This window comes from Schistocerca cancellata, chromosome 4 (genome assembly GCF_023864275.1).
Source record: "Schistocerca cancellata isolate TAMUIC-IGC-003103 chromosome 4, iqSchCanc2.1, whole genome shotgun sequence".
Taxonomy (NCBI): domain Eukaryota; kingdom Metazoa; phylum Arthropoda; class Insecta; order Orthoptera; family Acrididae; genus Schistocerca; species Schistocerca cancellata.
The window spans coordinates 509060048-509084056 of record NC_064629.1 but is presented as its reverse complement, the minus strand read 5'-3'; positions in this window follow the sequence as shown (position 1 = coordinate 509084056).

The window sequence follows — 24009 nt, the reverse complement described above, 5'->3', positions numbered from 1 at the left end:
TATGTTGGCACTACACACGCTGGCAGATGACGTTAACCGGGATTCGCCATACCCACACCCTGCCATCGGATCGCCACTTTGTGTACCGTGATTCGTCACTCCACACAACGTTTTTCCATTGTTCAATCGTCCAGTGTTTACGCTCCTTACACCAAGCGTGGCGTCTTTTGGCCTTTACCGGCGTGATGTGTGGCTTATGAGCAGCCGATCGACAATGAAATCCATGTTTCTCACCTCCCACCTAACTGTCATAGTACTTGCAATGGATCCTGATGCAGTTTGGAATTTATGGTATGGACTACTCATTACGACCCTCTTCAACTGTCGGCGGTCTATGTCAGTCAACAGACGAGATCGGCCTGAACGCTATTATGCTGTACGTGTCCCTTGACGTTTCCACTTCATTATTACATCGGAAACAGTGGACCTAGGGATGTTTAGGAGTGTGGAAATCTCGCGTACTGATGTATGACACAGGTCACACCCAATCATCTGACCACGTTCGAAGTCCGTGAGTTTCGCGGAGCGCCCGATTCTGCTCTCTCACGATACCGAATGACTACTGAGGTCGCTGATATGGAGTACCTGGCTGTAGGTGGCAGCACAATGCACCTAATATGAAAAACGTATGTTTTGCTGGTGTCCGGATACTTTCGATCACGTAGTGTAGTATCTGAATTTCTTAAACGATCACATCACCCGCAATCGTTTCCTTTTCTGCTACCGAATATCTTCTCTCCCATTTGGTAAGTACTCGACTGGCAAAGGCAGTAGATTTGGTTTCCACTCTGTCTGTTTTCTATGAATCAACATAGATGAGCTCCCAACCCGTATTCTGAGCGATCAGTAAGGATGCAAAAGGTACCTTTAAATCTGGGTGTGAGTGTGGTAGCGATAGCCACGATACCACGGCATAAGTGCAAGTACGTAAGTTGGCACTACGACCGACACCGACGATAGTGCCCTCTAGCAGGCGCTGTGCAGATCTAAGAGCTCCACTGCAGATTATGCCCATTTCATGAAGAGCAGACGGCCGGCACACATTGCTTCAGCTTCGCACCTCATTGCAGAGTTACGAATTCTTGCTAGAAGAAAGGTGATTTAAATTCATACTGCAGTACCGACGTGTTTTACCTCACCTGCTCCTACTCGCTTCCTTTCATTTACCGGAGTAGACCCACGCGCCGCCTTCCAGGCGGGATACAAAAGTGAGAAAACAATTATTACATATTTTACCTTTTGTTTTTTGAAATTCTTGTTCGCGCTCCTGGATCCTGATCCATGTGTCTTCTTCGTTATTTAAAACAGGGCTTTCGTATTAAGTGCTTGATTGGTAGCAAATTTGCGATAGATTACGATTAAACCGAAGAACGCTTTCATCTGCTTTTTGTTCTTAGATTTTGAAAGTGTCTTATGGCATTTAACTTCTCTGGGTCTTGCCTGATACCCTCAGCCGATATATGCCCTCTAAATTGAATTTCCCATTTTCAGAATTCAGAATTCAGATTTGTCCAAGTTTATAGGTGCTCTTCTAGAACCTTATCTAAGATACATATAAAAGCAGCTGTTCAGATCTGTAAGCCAAATGGAGTAAAACGAATTGGTAACTTCGTCCTCCATAAACAAATTCGGTAAATTTTCCGCAGTTTTCTACTAGTGGGACGAACCAGCAGCTAGTGGTCAAGTCTATACTTGTTCGTATCTTGACGCCATTGAACTTCTGTAGAAGCTTCTTTAGTGCCTCACGCCTATCCATCTGCGGTAAAATAACATTGTTTAAGGCTCTGGCATACAAAGTTATGTGTAATGGGCCGTCTTTCATTGGCACAGTTACAAGAGAACTAAAATAATTACTTTGAGATAGCTCGATAGTCTGCCATTCAATCACTTCCTTAATTTCTTTATCTACTGCATCTCATTTTGCCAACGGAATGGAATATGATATAAATATAAACGGAGTATGTTGTTTCATCTGGAAACCATATTCATAATACCTCATGTACCCTGCTGTCCTTCAAAAAGCTTTTTGATGCTATAGTATTAATTTTTCCAACTCATGTGCCTCCTCCTCACTTAATCCCTCAATAATTGCGACTTTTTCCTTGGTTTTACCTTCTACACTACCTCTTCATCTGGGGCCATCCCCATTTCCATATATATGCTTTCTTCCGGTTCATAGTTCCAATACATCCGTTCCATCATAATTTGTACTCTTGCATTATCACCTTTATTTTGTGTTTCCTCATTTCCACTAAATTGAAATACATGTTCCTCCTGTTATTCTTTTATCCTCGTTACACCCTCTGAAAAATCTTACATTGCCCTGTTAGTAATTAACCAATTTGTACTCAAAATTAAATGGACGCAAATTCTGGTGACCACCGTAGCATTCACTGAGAATCTTCCGTTTAACATCTTAAATTTGATTAAAATCTGCTTCTTTATCATTTTACTTCTACACCCACACATGGTAACCACTTTAACTCCTTGTACTGAATAACTTTTTATTTCTTGGTATAAATTACTAGAAGCAGCACAAATTTCGCAACATGAATCTAAGATCACAGTTGTTTTCATGCTTTCTATTTCAATTTCAATTGCCAGGTGCTAAATTTACTTTAATTCCTGCCTTCCATGAGTGTAATCCTTATTCCATTTATTCCATCCCTTTCGTCACACCCCAAGAACCTTACTGAAGGTCCATTACACTCGGCCGTTCGTGATTGGACCAAGTCCAAAGGGCTCACTAATTTTCTGGCTCTGTATGTTTACTATCTCTTTCTGCAGCATGTTAAATAGCCTCCTCTGTTCATACCGCTTTGAAAGTTGCCTCTCCCTCTTCTGGACAGGTTGCAACTGTGACGTTGTTGTCTGTTTTCATCTCTGTCACGTCATTCATCATATCGACTCGTACTTCTGTTTCGGCTTTGCTCGCTATCTTTACGGTTGTCTGTCCTCCACCTGTTCTTTCTTTAACCCTCCGGTACTTGCCTGTTGCTGGACAACTCTTTTAATTGCTCCAGCACGTGCATTAGGCGACGGACGTCACTTTTATTTAGAGTGATTAACTTCCCTTGCACTGACACTTGGAATTTAAGTGTAAGAACTTCTATTATATCAGGCTCACTTAATGGGTCGATTAACTATTGTTCCTTTTCTTAGTAATGTTGGAAAAACTGCTCACAAGGGTTCTGTCCTCAAAATTTTCATTTCTGCTGTTTTGTGTGCTAATATAACAGTACTGATTTAAAAATACTTGCTCAGATTCGTTATGTTTTATATGTGTTACTGACCTCTGTTCCCTATGATATTATTTATGCTTCTGACCTACTGTCCACGAATTAGTTTTTTGTTGTTATGTCATGTTTTCAGGAATGATGCCCTCAGACTGTCTAATGAAGACTCCTGGGATTATAGTTCCCTTACTAGAGAAATGATGCAATTTATACACATTAGCATAATTTTCTACGTCACCTACAGGAACAATGCGTTTCTTTCTTTCTTGTTGACACCAAATTTCGTCTTCTTGTTTAATTTCATTTCCTATTTTGTCTTGCATATCAGGACGTGCTTTTTGCTCTATTTCTCTCAGTTTATCGTGAATCGCAATTGTGTTGCCTTTTCAAGAGTAGGTACTCTACATGTGAAAAATTACGACTACCTATTTCATGTCCATTTTGGATACTCTGTAAATTACTCCATTGTATCTTATATTTATCATTACATGCCTTGATAGCTCTGCTTTACTCTTCCCTTACCTTACTGACGTCACTAAGTGTTGTTTGTACTACCCAACTTTGATGCTGCAAATCCTTATTTAACTTTTTCATTTCGTGGTCAACCTTTTGATGTATTTTTGACTTATAAACTTCTAATTTTTACCCCATTCTTTTGTTTCATAACATCTTTTCTTCCAACATCCCTCAGCTTTAGCTTCAAGATTTGTAGCGTTTTGTTCCAAAGGGTTGAACCTAGCATTAAGTTGAGCAATTCTTAAATTAATTCATTAAACCCCTTATTTAATTTCACTGTTTTGTTATGTCCAGCATTTCTCTTAATTCCTTCTTATTTTCCTTATGTGCTACTTTTTGTTCTTGAAAAATTAATTTTAGCGTAGACCTTACATCCTGATCATCATCTTGAGTTGGCAAAGTGTCAGCTGATGCTATATCATGACTCAATGTACGTAACTCATCTGTCGGCTCGTTAATAATGTCGACGTCAGATTCATTTTCTCAGGAATCGTCATTCCAACCAGTCACTTCATTTTGAGTAGGTATTACATGTTCTTGATTCGCATTATCATTATGTTTCACTAAATTTACATTTTCGCTGCAGTCATTATTAGGTAACTCTACATTCCCAGTGAATTCATTCATGGCTACTTCAGAAGTCTCAATCAGATCATTGGTAATTGAATTTACGTAGTATATCGGATACATCACCAAAGTTTTCATTTGACATAGCATTAAACTATAAATTCGCTGCCATTTATCTATATGTGATCCACCGGATCGTTACTACTACTACGAGACTGAACTACTCTGCTTCCGAGAGTGCACCTCATTTCCCTTTTCCCAGACATTTTACTAATACTAACATTCCAATTATAAATCTTAGACTGCTGTATGTTAGCACAACACTTACATTAAGTTTCTTCCTCCATGACGGTGATTCTAGTAGTTGTGGGCTGTGTCGCAGGTTGCGATCTCGCTGTCGTGGTGTGCAGAAACTGGCACGTCAGACGCGTCCTGTACTAACTGCACCGACCGCTGCTTGCTGCCGCAGCATGTGCTGTCCGTGGCTCCCTCCCACTTCGCCACAAGCTGCGACGTCTCTTGGCGTGAAGAATCTTGAAGTGATGACTTTTACGACCCCCACGCTCCGCGCATACAATGTTAATCTTTATTCTCATAGCACTTCAACACTGCCTATTCTTGCGTTTTCCGATACTGATTTCACGGTAGCAAAAATTTTAATTTAGCGACATCAATTATTATAGTTCAACTAAAGTTTAAAAACAGTTCTCTTGTTATTTGCAGTTCGAACGGATCACAACCCTTACACAAGTCGCTGGTCGGTTACAGTTCACAGTCCGCGCTAATAAAATCTAGTCTCATAATTATAACACACTTCCACTTCAAAGACGTACCCACCAAGGATGCCATGCACGGCAAGGGAAATATATAGCGAGAGGTAGTTTCGTGTGTATGATAAATACCTTCCCTCGAAAATTTCCTCCCTTCATATCTCCTCTATGTGGCCACAGATGATCTGTCACTGATCTCATTTGTACTAAGGTTGCATTATATGTACAATACCTAGTTGCTTCCAACACCCTGAAAAGTGAAACATCCTGGCAGATTAAAACTGTGCGCCCGACCGAGACTCGAACTCGGGACCTTTGCCTTTCGCGAGCAAGTGCTCTACCATGTTTTTTTTATTTTTTTTTTATCAGAGAAACTGACTAGCGTATTTACTTGCATTTCATATTAAAGCATCTCTGAATAGCGTGTTGTCTTTCCATTATTTTACACGTATCACTAACCATCAGAATAACAAACAACTGATAAACGAAAAGGCAGACGAAGCACTTCGGTGTTCTTCGTATCGCGCCTGAATTTGATGGTGGGCGAACTGATCCGCTGTAAGGTCACAGCTGGTTCGGCATCAGGTTAAGACTTTATTAGCAATGTAAGGTTATAAGAACTTATAGTTGGGAACAGTGCGATACCAATTTCGAAAATACGCAGTTCGTTGAAACTTCCTGGCAGATTAAAACTGTGTGCCCGACCGAGACTCGAACTCGGGACCTTTGCCTTTCGCGGGCAAGTGCTCTTCCATCTGAGCTACCGAAGCACGACTCACGCCCGGTCCTCACAGCTGTACTTCTGCTAGTATCTCGTCTCCTACCTTCCAAACTTTACAGAAGCTCTCCTGCGAATAATGTTCAAGAACCTGCAGTCTTCTATAGTTGTAGTCGCCTGCTCCGAAAACAGCATGTAGGTTGTGAGTTCATTATCTTGAGGTTCTAATAAGCTGTTAGCGAGTAACTGGTATTGTAAAAATTATCAAGTTTTGAATTGGTTTGTTGCAACGGGTGAAACTCGCTTTTTATTAGCAGAGTACAAAACATTGCATGAATCACAAATTATTTCAATTCTTCACACTCTCACAGAGAATAAACAAAATAATGAACTGCGTGATTACGTATTTACTATCAAACTATTCCTCAATTACATGTCCAAAAAACCAGAGAATGTTAATTGAAATTTTAACCAATAGCGTGAAGACACCATGTCTGTCCTCCGAGATTACCGATCGAGCTACACATTTGCAAACCAGAGAATGTGAATTAAGTCTTAACTGCTACCAACCGCGGCAGACAACTAGTTTGTCCTCCGAGACTGTCTAACTAGCTACGACTCGACAGCCGAACAACATCCCCGAAGATCTCTGAAGTGCGTCGTCTGCCTTTTCGTTTAACGATTGTTTATTATTCTGCTGGGAACTAACCCTTTTGAAATAATGGAGTGATAGCCTGCCTGCTATTAAGAGATGCTTTTATATGCAATGCAAGTAAATTCACTGTTTAGTTTTTCTTACACACACACACACACACACACACACACACATATATATATATATATATATATATATATATATATATATATATATATATATATAATCTTCATCACTTTGGTGCGCTACTTCTGAACACGGCAGTCACTCGCGGGGAATGACCACAATTTGAGCGATCTTTCTCACGACGCATGTACCGAATAATCTGTCACCCGTACCTCACACCACATTACATCTTCCCACTGCTGCCTTCTCGACTGCTCTGCGCTGCTTGTAGCTGAATGATGCCGTAAAGCCAGAAACGTCACAAGCTACACTAAATTTAACTATAAAGAATGTCCCATAGGTGCGGGCAGAACAGTGTCAGAAAGAGTTTGATAGTACCAAGGAGGCCTTTTGCAAAGGAGGAATACTGTTCCACCGAAGATTAGACCTGGAGTTTTGCGTATCTACTGACATTTCGGATTTTGAAATTAGAGTACATTTATTCCAAACGGTGTACAATAACGATCAGTTAGCTTCGCTAGCAGCATGTTAACGAAATGTGAACGTAACTACAGAGTTACTGAACAAAGAGGGTTAGCAATTGCGTGGCCTTTAAAAAGTTCCGCTGCTATTTGGTAGGGAGGGAAGTAAATGTGTATATCCACCATAAGGCACTTTCTTTCATTAAGGGATTACCAGATCGGCCATTACTCTCCACGAATACCAAATCGGCTTACATTACAGTCCAGGCAAAGACAACGTGGTGGCGGACGCATTATCCGGATTGTCATTAGTAATGAACCAAAGGGAACAGAGTGGGTTCGATTCTAGAGAGATACGTTTGTTCAGCATGACAGGAGCATGGTACGAAAATACATGAAAAACATACGATAGCAACAAAAGAAAGACCCGACTTTGGCTGTGGCAGAGAAAAATTGGGAAGGAAATCAGGAACCAAACTAAGGACATATTAGTTTATGCAAAAAGGGGTATTTAATGTGGGAAAACTGTAATCTGTATTTACCTGAATACACCATAGAAGAGTTCGTGTGGTATATCCACGATAGCTATGGTCACTTTGGACCATAAAAGTGCGCAGAAAAGTTCAAAGAAACATACATTTTAACAGTTTTGGTGAAGAGGGCTAGGAACGTACTAGAAAAATATAAGAAGTTTCAGAAAACGGAAACACCTACGACCAGTTACAAGTATCAGATGGGTTGCATTATACAAAAAGGAGATGAGTTAGCTGCAGCCGACGTGTTAGGGCCTGTTTCGGCCAGCAGAGGATGTTTCAAATATTTACTAGTAGTAATGAATGTATTTTCCAAATTTTTGAGATTATATCCACTGAGAAAATGTACTGGGACATTAATAGCTAAAAACTACGACAAATTATGTACACACAGTATGCAAACCTAAATAAATAATCAGTGGTAATGTATCCCACTTTTTATCCAAACCTTGGAAGAATACACTGAAAGGATTAGGTATGAAAGCTATATATAGCTTCCATCCGTTTTGATCCCTTGAACCTCGCGGAGAGGGTTATAAAAGGGTCAGAAAAGCTATGCAGAGCTTTCAGCCGTAACCATTATACTACTTGGAGATTGTACGTCAAAGAAGTCGAGGAAATACTTCACGATCATCGACGTTCAGCAGCCGAGATATCACAATAACAAATACTGAGAGGTAAGAGACCTTAAACTATAACCGAACGCTTGTTGAAATTTCCGAAAAGAACTGACATGGATTTGGAAGAAAAGCGTAAACTAGTTCTGGAAAGATTAGTAGCGAAAGGGCAGTCTCCAAATGCGAGACATGACAAGAACATGACACCAAAAGAATACGTTGTGGGTGATGCTGTACTAATAAGAGCTCATAGGAAATTGGTTAAGATACACGAGAAGATGAAGAAATAACATTAAATTTTTGTGGGGCCATATGTGGTTAGCAGGGTACCCCATCCAAACGTCATGGAAGCCGTAAATCCTGAGTCACAAGTAATAAGAGGCATTTACAATATAGTGGAATTCAAGAGATTCCGTGGTAGTTTAAGGGAAGTCTAATGACTGACGAGCCTGAATACGAGCTACCAACGAGAATATCTCTCTAGTAAGAAAAAAAAAGAAGTATGCCCAAAAAGACCCAGATATGACATAATTCATTGTACATGGTAGCACTGTGAGCATATTAAGGGAAACATTAGTAATGAGAACCTTGAAATAACGAGTCCTCAGTTCTTGTTTATTTTTATTCAGTAGCGGGGATTTGACGGGCTGTACGAGGACCTTGAACTGACTGTGACCAAAAGAACCAGTGCAGCCGGTGCAATTTTAATGGCCTCTGACGCAGCCGGGTGAGTGAATGAATCGACGTCGGCGTGATATAATCAAGGATGTATCCCAATAGTCCTATTACTAAACATATCAGGTGGTGGATATTGTCCCTTAAGGAAGAGGTACAACCAAAATTTGTAAACACGTTTGTTACACAAAGGGAATTAATTTTACCGTTAAATGATCACTTAAAGACTAATATAATGAAATCAGTGTTGAATAAACTTAGAACTGGGAAATAATTCTAAGAAAATAGTGAAAATCATGGTATTTCATCTAATGAATTAATTTGTTATGGACTAAATGACTAAAAAGTTTTTAAAAAGATGAGTTCACTAATTAATAGGACTAGCAGTTTGTAAAGTTTTTGAATTTTGCCACTTGGGCAGAATAAAATTTATTATTAAAACACTCATCGTACAGGGAATTTAAACTGCAGCTATTTCTTGGTTTGCTTGTAAAACATGTTTCTTTTTTTGCGTGTACTCATAATAAATATAATCATGGATGGAAACACGGGAAAATTCGGAGCACACATAACCAGATTATGTGTACTGACGGCAGATGAACAATGAGCAGCAAGAGACGCGTGTGGTATACACGCAAACTCACGCAAAATAATACTTTCTGTCACAGAGCGAACCTAGGTCGTAAATACTTCTTAAAAATGTGTTAGCGTGACCAGTAATACTCCATAGTAGGGTAAAGAGAAATAAATTACCCATGTGTATTGTGTATAATACGCTTGAGTATTCTGTCTATATTATGTCTGTATAGTGCAAATTATGAAGGAGAGCTCCGATGGATTTCTTTGGGACCACCAACTAGCAGCTGGAAAATGTAAACAAAATGTTTTTATTATTTTCTAAAACTAGGTAAAGTCAGACAATATCTTGCTGATGTTCTGAGCATATTTTATGTGGATAATCAATATTCTGAAACTTACGTTTACTCTCTTTGATGTTATATGTGTTGTGTTACGTTTCATATGTTATTAGAGTTCAATGATCTTCTATTTGAAAGAGTGATGATATTTAATTTTACGAGAGAATGGGAGGTAAATTACCAACGTTCTGTTAATGCAATTAACCGGGAAGCTAAGAAAAGATGTTTATTACCTGATAATATAACAATACCTCATCAAAAATAGATTTTTTGTTTAAAATATCCTATAACGATATAACAAAATTATTGATTTTAAATGAGGAATATATAAAACGAACGGTGTAAAAATGAACTGACCTAAATTGTACAGGCTGCTTCTAAGAGCTGAAAGACCGCAATCCCAGTGTTTCCAAAATAACTATTTTCTTTAAAAAAATCACAAATGTGAAAAGAAATTACCGAAGGGGATGTATCAGCTACACCTTCCGTTCAAGCCACATTTTATTTCCTTTTTTCCAGTTTTACAGTTTTGCAGACATCACGTAGCATTGAGTGAGTAAAACGGTACTGCAGAACTCACACAGTGGGGAGTAAGATTTCACTTCACACGCTGGCTGAAGGAACGGTGGACTACACGGCGTTGCCAGTGCAAGATGGTGTGAGGCGCTGTGGCTATACACGTGAAGCCCGTTGCGTCAGCGGCGAGGTACGTAGGGAAAAAATGGTTCAAATGATTCTGAGCTCTATGGGACTCAACATCTGATGTCATCAGTCCCCTTGAACTTAGTACTACTTAAACCTAACTATCCTAAGGACATTACACACATTGATGCCCGAGGCAGGATTCGAACCTTCGATCGTAGCGGTCACGCGGTTCCAGGTTGCAGCGCCTAGAACCGCTCGGCCGCTCCGGCCGGTCCTGCCAGAACGAAAAAAATGTTCAAATGTGTGAGAAATCTTATGGGACTTAACTGCTAAGGTTATCAGTCCCTAAGCTTACACACTACTTAACCTACATTATCCTAAGGACAAACACACACACCCGTGCCCAAGGGAGGACACGAACCTCCGCCAGGATCAGCCGCACAACCCATGACTGTAGCGCCATGCATACCATATGTTTCAGCAGCTTACAAAGAACGTCGGTGAGCCTGGTGGACCAATAGATATTCAACTGAAGCGGGATTTTACAGGGTTTGAGCACTGGAATGATGGTGCTCTCCTGCCATCGCACCAGATCCAATTGAGGATGACGAGGAGATGTCGCTTGTAGTCAGATGAGAGATGTTTAATCATCTGACTGTGGATCCCATCTGGCCCAGGAGGAGTGACGGGGCAATGTGTAATCGCACTGAGGAGCTCCAACTCTGTACACTCTGTAAATGGGGCGTTATAGGATTCACTGTGGCTTGTGGTGAACGAGAGGACTTTCCCTTCCAGCCACCGTTTGAGAGTGTGAAAGGCTGGGGTGTAATTCTCCGACACAGAGGCTCGAGCATAGTGCTCATAAAAGTGCTCGACAATCGCGCTTTCGTCTGTAGATAACACGCCATTTATGTTAACAGTGGGAACAACTGTTAGGGTCTGGTACCTGAAAACACGTTTGTTCTTTGCCCAGACTTGGGAAGCTGATGTATGGCACCCAATGATCGAGACATATCCTTCCAAATACTCCTGCTTGCGTCGTTTGATAAGATGGCGAACGTGGGCACGGAGGCGCTTAAAGTCTATGACGTGCTCCAGGAAAGGGTGCCGCTTATGCACCTGTAGAGCTCCCCGTGACTCCTTAATTGCTTCAGCGACTTCTGCGTCCACCAAGGGACTGTCTTTAGCTGCGGACACCCTAGAGAGCGAGGGATAGCGTTTTCAGCCGCAGAAAGGATTGTTGTAGTCACCTGCTCAACCATCACATCGATGTTACTTTTTGGGGGAGATTCAGCGATGACAGCAGAGGTGAAAGTTTCCCAATCCGCATTGTTTAAAGCACATCTGGGCAGGAAGTTGGGAAAGTTGTCACTACCACACAGGTCGTCATGTGCTCTCCAGTGTGTAACGCCGGAAATGCATAGCCTCCTATTTCCATCTATTGTACTATTTTTTTTCCTTGCTTTGTTACCTCAAGATATGACATTTCTGTCTCTTTGTATATTGTAATTGTTTTACTGTTTGTATATATATATATATATATATATATATATATATATTTATACATTTATGTCGATGTATAATTGGTTTGTTTCGTAAATATTATTTGTATTTTTACGCTGGGTCTTGCCTAGGGAAGACTGCTATCGAACGATTACGTCGATAGGTCGTGTGAAGAATCAAAGTGTGTAGGATCTTTGGTAGTGTTAACTCTGCCGCGTGGAGCGCGGGCTGGGCAGAGGGAGTCTGGCTGGAGTAGCGAGTGGAGCAGGTGTGTTGTGTGACGCTCCCGTGAGTTGCCGCGCTTTCGGGGTTTGGCAGCATGTAATTGCGATCGACTTGCGATGATAGCTTCTGACATGGTGTCGCGGACGGGAAACATTAACTAGCGCACATCAAGAGCCCGTTTCGTCTGGTGACCGTGTCGAGAAGAAGGCGCGCCAACATCCAGCTTCTGCAACAGCGACGGCCGACAATGAGTGACTGTCGCCACCTCCTCGACCGACGGCTTCAAACCTTCAATCAACCGACGAGGAAGACTGGACGCACGTAAAGTTTTCGAACTGTATGGCAGACCTCAGCTTTTCAAACTGTTCCATTTTCGTCACTATAATTACAGCAACTTAGCATGAACTTTTGTTGCTCATTGTCCCAATTGCATTACCAAGCAGAGTCCCTTCCTTTTCCGAAATGAACCCGAGTGTTGTTGAAATTCAAACGCCAGCATTAAAGTAATATAGCTAACTCGTTTTCACTGCTTTAATTTCAAAGTTCAATTATGGCATTAATAGCTGGCTACAATATTCAGATTACACAAGCACGAATTAAGAGTGCGAGCTTTTTTACCGTATTTTAGCTTGCCTGTGACTGCAGCTCAGCTTGGTACGTACTAAATTTTACTATTGTTAATTGTTCAGAATCATTTAATTCAAGTTCAAAGTTAAATCTCTTCTTTCTAAATTGCGTAGATTCAAGTAGCTTTTGAAATGATTGTTGAGGTAGTCCAAGACTAACCGTATTTTACTGAATTTCGATGTGCTTCAGAAAGAAAGCTCACTACTAACTTCAGTCACTAAATTAACTTTCGATTTTCCGGTTTTATTAATTCTTTTGCTAAATTAAGTCAGGGTGTAGCGAAATTTATTACTTCTGACAAACTTTCAGTTTTCACACTACACGTGTCAACCTTCAGTTGCCACGCTTCTAGTGCTAATTATATGTGTAATAACCTTTCTTTTTCAGTTACTATAGTAATTGTCCTTAGGACTGGCGACCGTGATTTCCCCCAAATCTCAAATACCTAATTACCGCTAGTTAATTGTTAACGTAACGGCTGCACATTTACTTTCTTTATTAACTTTACCCCTTTTCAAAATTAATTTCCACCAGTTTCATTAGCACATTTCCTTTCATTTAGATGTAACCCTTTCCTCCCTCTTTACCGACAGGTTAACTTCGGTAACGATTGCTTTTCCAAAACTCCCATTAGGTACACGCGGTTTCATTTTTCACTGTCATTAAGGTCGGTAAGTGAGGGGGAGGTTACAAGTGGATAGATGGGAGCAGGCCAGGAATGCAAACCGAGAGATCAGTGGCCGAATATATGCCATATGCGACACTGAAATGCGTGGGGCACCTGTATTTAAGGAGCAGAGGTCGAGTTGTGACAGGAAATTTTTGACGTCTTTGCCTTGCTCAGTAAGCACGGTGAGTGTTAAAATCTCCCAAATGGGGGAATGGCTTAGGGAGTTGATCAATCAGTGCAGCCAATGCGTTGAGGGGTACTGCACCATGATAGTTATTTCCTGCATCATCTGTATCCTGACAGCCCCAGCTTCAAGAGGAGTTTGAAGGGGCACAGGTTCACTGCATACTCAGTTCGGGACAGACGCAAACTCCACCTGACACTCGATTACAGTCGCTAAAGTTCCTGTAATATCCCTTATAGTTGCAGATGGCTGGGTTCCACATTACCAGGAACCAGGTTTCCTGGAGGGCAATGCAGAAAGCAGGTGTAAAGCTTAACATTTGCCATAGCTGAGCCAGACGGTGGAAAAAACTGCGGCAATTCCACTGGAGGATGAAGTGATCATGAGACTAGGAAGGTATGGAACAATCAATGAGGCAGTTTATGCCGCATGGTCACTTGCTGCCACCGATTTATTACCTGAGCAGTCAGTATCCATAGTGTCTGAGGGTCCAGCGGTATCTAGGTCCTCAGCGGACGCCAGAATCTTCACCTCATCCTCAGAAGCAAAGCTTGTAGGTAGCGGTGGTGTGGGTGTCACCACAAGTCCCTTGGTCTTGGGGGTCTTCTTTTCCGATTTCTCTCGCTGCTCCTTGGGTTTCACTGGCTGGGAGGACTTCATTGATTCAGTCTCCAGGACAGGATGATCGTAAAGCCCTATGACCAATTACTTATGGGTACTTCAGTCACTGGCAGAAGTCATCTCTCCCATTAACAGAAACTGGGAAAGGGAGTGATCTAAGGGATACCTTCCTAGCGAGAGGTGCCGAAGAAGTCTTTCGTTCCTTTGTCTGAGAAGTGGAGACTGGTGTCCTCGAGGGTGGGGAGTGCGGGGGGGGGGTGTAGTCTTCTGGCTCGGAGATCCGACCAGATTTCGCAGAACGGATGATGCAGCTACAACTGTTCTCGTAGCACCAGCGTAGTCCGCCCCTGGTTGCTGAGTGGTCAGCGCGACAGAACGTCAATCCTAAGGGCCCGGGTTCATTCACGGCTGGGTTGGAGATTCTTCTCCGCTCAGGGACTGGGTGTTGTGTTGTCCTAATCATCATTATTTCATCCCCATCGACGCGTAAGTCGCCGAAGTGGCGTCAAATCGAAAGACTTGCACCAGGCGAACGGATTACCCGATGGGAGGCGCTCGTCACACGACATTTACATTTTTTAGCAGCAGCGTAAGAGGTCATAGCCACAGGATGTAGACGCTCAAATTTCCTCCTAGCCTCAGTGTAGGTCAGTCAGTCCAAGGTCTTGTATTCCATGATTTTCCTTTCGTGCTGTAAAATCCTGACGTCTGGCGAGCAAGGAGAATGATGCTTTCCACAGTTGACACAGATGGGAGGCAGGGAACATGGAGTATTGGGTTGTGATGGACATCCACAATCTTGACATGTGATGCTTGCTGGAAGTACAGTGGGAAGAAATATGGCCAAATTTCCAGCACTTAGAGCACCACATAGAGGAAGGTATATATGGCTTTACATCACAGCGGTAGACCATCACCTTGACCTTATCGGGCAGTGGGCTACCCTTGAAGGCCAAAATGAAGGCACCAGTGGCAATCTGATTATCCCTGAGACCCCGATGGACGAGCCAGACAAAATGAACGCCTCTTCACTCTACGTTGGCGTGCAGCTTGTCGTTAGACTGCAAAAGAAGGTCCCTGTGGAATATAATACCCCAGACCGTATTTAAGCTCTTATAGCGCCAGATCGTAACGGAAACATCTCCCAGCTTGTCACAAGCGAGTAACGCCTGTGACTGAGCAGAGGATGCTTTTTTTTATCAAGACTGACCCTGACAGCATTTTGGACAAGCCTTCCACCTCTCCAAACTTCTCCTCTAAATGGTCTACAAAATACTGTGGCTTCATCGAAACAAAGGAGTCCCCATCAGTTCTCATACATACGAGGTATTGGGGTGAATAATGTTCGCTGCTACCTTAGCCTGGCGTGTCTCCGATGGCTAGGGTGGGAAGAACCTAGGGTCGTACTTCCTTGCATTGTACTGAGCCTTAGAACGCTTAGAGACTGCTGGTGTTTGATCACCAGCAAGTGATGACGTGGTATGGTGTATGATCACCAGCAAGTGATAATGATACGTTTCATCATGCGTCATCTGCCCTGATGCCACCCACTCCGACCAGGGGCCCTCTCCCCCTCTCCATGGGCGACACGCAGCCATAGCAAGGGCCACCTGGCAGGATGGCCATTGTCGGCTGTCCCATGCCCCAGAGTGACAGACATCTACTCCTTTGGTTACATATGGAGTTAACGGCACAGGCATAAGCAGAGCGATCCCTCTGTTAGGAGGCTACAACCAACAGGGTACATGGCGGCCCCACCACAATTGACTGGCCACCATGCTGAATATTAGCTGTAAACAAGTTCATGGCCATTGTCGGCGCACTAAGCGACACTGCATTGTGCATGGTGCATGGTGGAAAACGCATTCAGGAATGTGACCTCGCCCAAGAGATGGGAAATGATTCGCACTCCAATGCGACGACGAGAAATCGGGGTACAGATCTCATCAAGGCATGATGGACACAATGCACTATGTAAGACGCCCTTCCCCAATTGGCTCGCTCTTCAGAAAAATTTTGAAGAATGGAGCGCAAACCCTACATGGGACCATCACATAAAGGCCGAAATGTGTGTGAGACTCCTTTTAGTCGCCTCTTACAACAGGCAGGAATACCTCGGGCCTATTCTTAACCCTGACCCGCAGGGGGTTACATGGGAGGAAATAATGCTCCAGCGCAAACACATGTCCAGCAGAGGCCGAGTTCAAATGGTTCAAATTGCTCTGAGCACTATGGGACTTAACATCTGTTATCATTAGTCCCTTAGATTTTAGAACTACTTAAACCTAACTAACCTAAGGACATCACACACATCCATGCCCGAGGCAGGATTCGAACCTGCGACCGTAGCGGTCACGCTGTTCCAGACTGAAGCGCCTAGAACCGCACGGCCACACAGGCCGGCCGAGTTCTCTTCACATGAATGCCTAGGAAGAGGTGGCGGTCTGATGACTTAGGTTAGTGGCATTAGCCAAAGTGACCTATTTTCCCGCCATTTTCTTAGGTTAGTGGAGGTAGCCCACTGCTCTTTCTTTCCCACTATTTTCTTAGTTTAGTAGGGATAGCCAAAGTGACCTTTCTTTCTCGCCATTTTCTTAGGTTAATGGAGGTAGCACAATTGAACTATCTTGCCTCCAAAATTCAAACTTCCCGCCAGGGACGTTCGCACTTTCCTACCATCTTTGGTAAGAGCACTCGCGTCATCAGCTGACGTCACGGCAGCTATCATGAATGATGTCAATCGCGTCATCAGCCGAAGTCATGTGACGTCACGTACTTGCCTCATCAGCTGACGTCATTACCGCCATCTTTGATGAAGTCACTGCTGCCATCTTGGATAAAAGAACATTAGGGTGGCAAACCCTGTAGCCCCCCTACCGCTGAACTGTACATTTGATAGAATTCGTGTGATATAAAATGATCAATTATCCTTACATACACAGCCTTTTCAGTAACTTTAGCAAACACTGATGGCATAGAAACAGGTCTAAAATTGTCTACAATATCCATTTCTCCCTTTTTATAAAGCAGTCTTACTACTGAGTACTTTAATCTGTCAGGAAACAGACCCTTCCTAAAGGAAAAAATACAAATATGGCAATATACAGGGCTAACATGTGCAGCACAGTACTTTAATATTCTGCTAGGCACTCCATCATAACCATGAGAGTCCTTAGTCTTCAGTGATTTAATTACTGACAATCTTCCCTTGTCTGTATTTCAGACATCAATCTCGGAAAGGCATCTGCCAATAGTGTTACATGATTCCGTGTAGAAGCTAAATTTTTATTTAATTCACCATCAATGCTCAGAAAATAATTGTTAAATACTGTACATGTATCTGATTTATCAGTAAGAAATATTTTTACTGCTAATTGACTTTACATCGCGAATCATGTGCTGCTGACCAGACACTTCCTTCACAACTGACCATATGGTTTTAGTTTTATCCTGTGAATTAGCTATTCGATTAGCGTACTACATACTCTTTGCCTTCCTAATAACATTTTTAAGCACCTTACAACACTGTAATTGACTACTGCAGATTGACAGTCACTACTTCTAACATTTTGATATAATTCCCGCTTTGTTCTACATGATATCCTAATCCCACTAGTCAGCCACCCAGGCTGCCCATTGTTGCTAGTACCCCGCTGACAACGTTCTAATGGAAAGCAACTCTCAAAGAACATGACAAATGTGTTAAGGAAAGCATGATATTTACCATCTTATTATCGGCACTATAAACATCCTGCCACTCTTGTACTTTGACTAGTTTTAAAAAATTATTGCTGTTGGATTAACTTTCCCACATAATTTGTAATTATATGTTACATTTGTTTTGAGTACAAAAGGCTTTTAGCGTCAAATTTTGTGCATCATGGTCTGAAAGGCCATTCACCCTTTAACTAACAGAATGCCCATCTAGTGCAGGAACTGCAAGCCGCAAAATCTAAACACACTACTGAGGCGTGAGTCTTGGACGAACGACGTAACAGACCTCGTGAGTCAATAACACAGGAAGGAAGACTGATTAATGAAAATCCACTAATAAGTTACTTTTACAGCAAATATTAACACAAATAACCTTTAAAATAAGTAACTGCAGACTAAAACTTTATAAAATATTGACGAGCAACTTCAACAGCAGTCCACCACACGTGACCTAACACCGAAGACCCAATGTTCGCGTTACATTGGAAAATTGAGACACCACACACAAATTTGTTGAATATCTGAAGTGCATATAAATGCTTGCTATATCTACATCTGAGTCTACATACATAACCTCCAATCCACGGTACTGTGAGTGGCAGAGGGTATCTTGTACTGCTACAAGCCAATATCTTTGCTGTTCCATTCGAGAATAGAGCGAGGGAAAATTACTAACTATATGGCTCCGTTCGAGTTCTAATTTCCCTTATCTTCGTGGTCCTTACGTGGAATGTACTTTGGCGGCAATACAACCGTTCTGACGTCAGCTTCAAGGACCCCGGTTTTCTGAATTTTCTCTGCAGTGTTCCTTTAAAATAGGACGTCGCCTCCCCACTGGGGATATCTATTTATGTTCCTGAAGCATCTTGCAACAACCCCTCACTTGAACTAAACCTCCAGAAATATCTCAGTTTAGCCATTGAGTCCGTAGAGGACGGTATAAGAAGCATACAGTATGTCTGGCCATGCCAGTCCTTGGACTATCTTAGCGAGTCGTCGCGCAGGATTCGTTCTACCTGTTTTGCCAAGAATGTCCCTCTCACAAGCGGTATCAGCGCCGGCGGATTCTATGCAAAGTGCAGTTGTACGACCTCTGATTCTATGTGATGATTTGGGACGTTATGTTATTCAGTGTAACGTTCCAAAGGGACTCCATTACGATGTATTTATTTACTAGATACAATTAACTGATGATATAGACACTTTAATGATGAGTCACTGAAAACTAACAATTTGCTTACAGCAGAGCTAAGCCTATCGCCGACTGGCTACGATGGCGCGCAGCCAGTACCTCGTACTTAAGCTTGTAACATTTCGTAGCAGTTCGTAAGTTTACGTTGGTTTAAACATTATTCTTTTCTTTATTTAGATGATCGATTCCCGGCGTTGTAATATTGTCGTAAGAATGTACTTACCACATGTAGGCAACTCCTAATATCTACATCTACGTGATTACTCTGATATTCACAATTACGTGTCTGGCGGAGGGTTCAATGAACCACCTTCAAACTGTCTCCACCATTCCACACTCGAACGGACCGCGGGAAAAACAAAGCACATTAATTTTTCCGTGCGAGCCCTGTTTTCTCTTATTTTATTGTGAGGATCATTTCTCCCTATGTAGCTAGGGTGCCAACAGAATGTTTTCGCAATCGGAGGAGAAAACTTGTTCTTGAAAGTTTATGAGAAGATCCCGTCGCAACGAAAAACGCCTTTGTTTTAATGATTGCCACTCCAGTTCACGTATCATGTCTGTGACACTATCTCCCCTGTTTCGCAATAATACAAAACGAGCCGACCTTCTTTGAACTTTTACGATGTCATCCGTCAGTCCCACCTGATGCGGATCCGACACCGCAGAATAGGGCGGACAAGCGTAGTGTAAGCAGTCTCTTTAGTAGATCTGTTGCACCTCCTGAGTGTTCTGCCAATGAATCGCAGTCTTTGATTTGCTCTACCCATAATATTATCTATGTGATCGTTCCAATTTAGGTTACTTGTAATTGTATTCCCTAAGTATTTAGTTGAATTTACTGCCTTCAGATTTGTGTGACTTATCGCGTAATCGAAATTTAGCGGATTTCTTTTAGTACTCATGTGAATAACTTCACACTTTTCTTTACTCAGGGTCCATTGCCATTTTTCACACCACATATATCTTATCTAAATCATTTTTCAATTCGTTTTGGTCATCTGATGACATTACAAGACGGTAAATGACAGCATCATCTGTAAATAATCTAAGAGGGCTACTCAGATTGTCTCCTATGTCGTTAATATAGATCAGGAACAATAGAGGGCCTATAATACTTCCTTGGGGAATGCCGGATATTAATTCTGATTTACTCGATGATTTTCCGTCTGTTACTACGAACTGTGACCGTTCGGGCAGGACCGGCCGGAGTGGCCGATCGGTTCTAGGCGCTTCAGTCTGGAACCGCGCGACCGCTACGATCGCAGGTTCGAATCCTGCCTCGGGCATCGATGTGTGTGATGTCCTTAGGTTAGTTAGGTTTAAGTAGTATTAAGTTCTTGGGGACTGATGACCTCAGCAGTTAAGTCCCATAGTGCTCAGAGCAATTTGAACCTTTCTGGCAGGAAATAACGAATTCAGTCACACAACTGAGGCGATATTCCATAGGAACGCAGTTTGGTTAGAAGACGCTTGTGAGGAACGGTGTCGAAAGCCTTCAGGAAATCTAAAATATGGAAACAAATTGACATCCCCTGTCGATAGCACTCTTTACTTCATGAGTATAAAGAGCTAGTTGTGTTTCACAAGAACGATGTTCCCTGAATCCGTGCTGACAATGTGACAATAAATCGTTTTCTTCGAGGTAATTCATAATTCTCGAATCCAGTATATGTTCCTAAATTCTACTGCAAATCGACATTAGTGATATGGGCCTGTAATTCAGCGGATTAGCCCTATTTCCCTTTTTGAGTATTGGTGTGACTTGAGAAATTTTCCAGTCTTTAGGTACGGAAGTTTCTGTGAGCGAGGGTTGTATAAAATTGCAGTATATGGAGCTATCTGTACGGGAAAAAGCGACTTTTATTAGCAAACATTTATCACGTAAGAATACTTGCTTAGTTGCTCCGCGCTAGAATAACTGTACTTTCCCTACGTACCTCGCCGCTGACGCAACAGGCGTTTACGTGTATAGCCACAGCGCCTCACACCATCTTGCACTGGCAACGCCGTGTAGTCCACCGTTCCTTCAGCCAGCGTGTGAAGTGAAATCTTACTCCCCACTGTGTGAGTTTTGCAGTACCGTTTTACTCACTCAATGCTACGCGATGTCTGCAAAACTGTAAAACTGGAAAAAAGAAAATAAAATGTGGCTTGAACGGAAGGTGTAGCTGGCACATCCCCTTCGGTAATTTCTTTTCACATTTGTGATTTTTTTAAAGAAAATAGTTATTTTGGAAACACTGGGATTGCGGTCTTTAAGCTCTTAGAAGCAGCCTGTACAATTTAGGTCAGTTCATTTTTACTCCGTTCGTTTTATATATTCCTCATTTAAAATCAATAATTTTGTTATATCGTTATAGGATATTTTAAACAAAAAATCTATTTTTGATGAGGTATTTTTATATTATCAGGTAATAAACATCTTTTCTTAGCTTCCCGGTTAATTGCATTAACAGAACGTTGGTAATTTACCTCCCATTCTCTCGTAAAATTAAATATCATCACTCTTTCAAATAGAAGATCATTGAACTCTAATAACATATAAAACGTAACACATCACATATAACATCAAAGAGAGTAAACGTAAGTTTCAGAATATTGATAATCCACATAAAATATGCTCAGAACATCAGCAAGAGATTGTCTGACTTTACCTAGTTTTAGAAAATAATAAAAACATTTTGTTTACATTTTCCAGCTGCTAGTTGGTGGTCTCAAAGAAATCCATCGGAGCTCCTCTTCATAGTTTGCACTATACAGACATAATATAGACAGAATACTCAAGCGTATTATACACAATACACATGGGAAATTTATTTCTCTTTACCCTACTATGGAGTATTACTGCTCACCATAACACATTTTTAAGAAGTATTTACGACCTAGGTTCGCTCTGTGACAAGTTATTATTACTTGATCCCAAATTAAGCATAGTACCTCAGTATCGATGGCATTTGACAAAAGATTTTTATTGACACTTAGATCCAATCAGTTCCCAGGTATGGCATTTTGAGGATTCTAAACAGATTAATTATTTTCTAATTTGTCACATTTTCAGCAGTAATGAGGTGAGCATAGTTCTGTGGTATCAAAATACCTTTTCAGTTTGTGGGTTATAAGTAAGTTCTGTATAAAAAATGATCATATTTTTTATTCTCCCGATAAATGTGAGATTTGACACAGAGCGTTTGGCATTTCTTCTCTTCAAATGTATTGTTTAGACTTTCATAAATACACTCAGTTTTATGTAAAGGGGTCATTATTTCCAGTAAACTAAAAACACTGTACAATGATGGCGGATCAAATTCGAAAATCACTTAAGGTAAATGGCAGGATGGTTGCTTTGTAAAGGACGTGGGCGATATCTTTCCATAATACAAGCTTGTACTCTGTCTTTCGTGATCTCGTCGTCGTCGGAACATTAAATCCTAATCTGCCTTCCTTTTGTTATGACATGTTATAAACAAAATTTTGCTTGCATATGGCAGAAAATAACGTCCATTCTTGTACTAATATTTTAAAAACAATTTAAATGTGGTAATGAAGTTACAACTATAGCCAACAGATTTCATTACTAGAAGGAAAACTTCAATATAATATCTTCATATTACGTTAGTGCGTACGCTCGTGGCGTTTTTGTTTTGCATGTTAGTATTCTGATTGCTTAGAGGTTATTTATCGATTATCATATTTTATTTGTAGTTCAATGTTGCTATCTGAGTTTACATATAGTCATTTTGTCATTTGCCCGCATCTCGTGGTCGTGCGGTAGCGTTCTCGCTTCCCACGCCCGGGTTCCCGGGTTCGATTCCCCGCGGGGTCAGGGATTTTCTCTGCCTCGTGATGGCTGGGTGTTGTGTGATGTCCTTAGGTTAGTTAGGTTTAAGTAGTTCTAAGTTCTAGTGGACTGATGACCATAGATGTTAAGTCCCATAGTGCTCAGAGCCATTTGAACCATTTGAATTTTGTCATTTGGAGATGGTGAATAGAGCTCTGGACGCTAGAAGATAGAGTTCCAAACGAAGAAAACGGAACATTTCTGATATATTATTCTGTTTGTGTTCAGTAGAAGGGCGAGAGTTGCGGGGGCAGCCAAAAACATTTTCACCGTGATGGGGGATAATGCCACTGGACAGTGCATTGCAAGAAAATGGTTTTCTTTTTTAAGGAGGACTGTTTTGACATTAGCGGCGACTTTATGACCTCTTAGACAACTTTCAAGAGTGATGCGAATTTTTCGTACCTTTCTTTTCTCTAAGAGATTTCTGCTAGAGACATTCGTTTGCGCTGTGTGTTAGGATGCGACCTACTTTATCTTTGCAGAATTTTCCTATTACGTAATTTTTTCTGTCAGTCTCAAGGCTCTTTTGAACCTTTTTTAGTTGCAGCTGGTTCATTGTCGTTGACTCTAGCCTTGGTCTGAGCGTTGACTCAGGAGTGCAAAACTGTTTGTTTCTAACATCTGCTTTGCTGTATTTTTGTGTTTGCGAATGCTATTGGGCAGTTTCCAAAGAAATTTTTTGTCGGCTGCCATGTGTGCAGCTGTGATGATCACAGTCTACCAATGTTAATTTAACAGTTTCTGCACTATATCCGGAGATCGTACTAAATGTTGAAATTGATCGTCTGTGTAACTTTAGGTTGCAGGGGAGAATGGTTGTGGTAATCGAATGAATGGCCAATCTACAAGTCTTATCCCTGACATCTCGTGTAGCCATATAAACCCGTACTAATGCTAATGGTATCTCAGGCACGTTATACGTGTTGCTTCATCCGCACATTTGCTTTTAACGCCTCACAGTACCTCGGCAGTTGTGAAATCAGGTCTCAGCTA